This window comes from Limulus polyphemus, unplaced genomic scaffold, assembly GCF_000517525.1.
Source record: "Limulus polyphemus unplaced genomic scaffold, Limulus_polyphemus-2.1.2 Scaffold190, whole genome shotgun sequence".
NCBI lineage: Eukaryota > Metazoa > Arthropoda > Merostomata > Xiphosura > Limulidae > Limulus > Limulus polyphemus.
Window position 1 is genome coordinate 434,568 of NW_013665800.1, and position 1,231 is coordinate 435,798.

General features: G+C 36.2%; 1 protein-coding gene across 2 annotated transcripts in view; it reads right to left on the reverse strand.

Annotated features, from left to right (window-relative positions):
• LOC106478216 (solute carrier family 13 member 5-like) overlaps window positions 1–1,231 on the reverse strand; it is a 70,062-nt gene that overhangs the window by 21,493 nt on the left and 47,338 nt on the right. The window lies entirely within an intron of this gene.

Sequence of the window (1,231 nt, forward strand, 5' to 3'; positions counted from 1 at the left end):
GTGACGGGGATTCGAACCCGCGACTTGCAGATTGCGAGTCGAGCGCCCTAACTACCTGGCCATGCCGGGCCCAAGTGCAACAGAAAACTTGAGAGATGTTCCGGTTGCTATCGACAACGCCCAGCGGATCCACACTTTGTCTCCCGCAAACTTTACAATATTGCTGTAACGTTGTTCTTTCGTTGGTGGGTTCTTTTAAATTATCTGGTGAAAATAATTCATTGTCCAGTCCAAGTAACGATAACAAATTAGTTTATATATTCCTTTACATGGCAACTTGTATGTTTACAAATGACGGAAACCGCACTACACTCATGTAAAGAATAAATTCACTTGTACAACTTCACGGCTGAAACGAAACCAAAACACAGTGACTGACTCGCTCCACCGGCTTGAAACGACTCTAATATCTTGAAATAACTCTACAATCTTCACAACTGTCTCGGATTTACTAGAAAACTTGATGTCAAATGTTTTAGAAAGTCCTAGATATTCTAGGCCTATCTTATTAACTTTTCGATTATAGCGCCATCATCACGACCCGCATCTCCCTCTAGCAAACAAGCAAATTACAACATAAAAATATAGCTTATAGCAATATATACAAATCTAGCATTAGCAGGATGAAGCAATTAATTCAATCTGCGTCTACTTAGTTGAGGCATTCACCTACTTCTTCTTCGTCTTTTTTTCTTCAGTTGTAAATATTTATTTTTAAAGCATGCCACATCAGCGGTAAATGAGAAAGAGCACCAATTAACAATCATAAAAAATACCCAGGACCTCTTCATCCAGTCACTCTCACATATCTCAGTTAATCTGAATGGTAATTCAATTTCACAGCACGCGAATATGAAATACTGCAATGTGAGTAATGTCAAGTTGTTTTATTTTGCTGAATATATGAGATATCATCTACTGTTTGATCCAAGGCAAAAGTGTGTTTTTTTATGCTCAAGCGGCTTTGGATAGATATTACTACAGAATATAATTTAATGGAAAGTTCAGGTTCAAGATATTTGTAAATCGTATCACTTCACCGCATCCTTTCCGATCATTCGCCGATTTAGACAGTAAGAGCTGTAACATTTCTTTACTAATGTTCCTTTTTCTCTAGATCTACATCATATTTCTCACTAAATTATTAGTTTATTTCTTTTTTAGTTGATTCTGAAAACTAAGTAATTTAATAATAAGTATATATTGTTTGTTTGGAATTAAGCACAAAGCT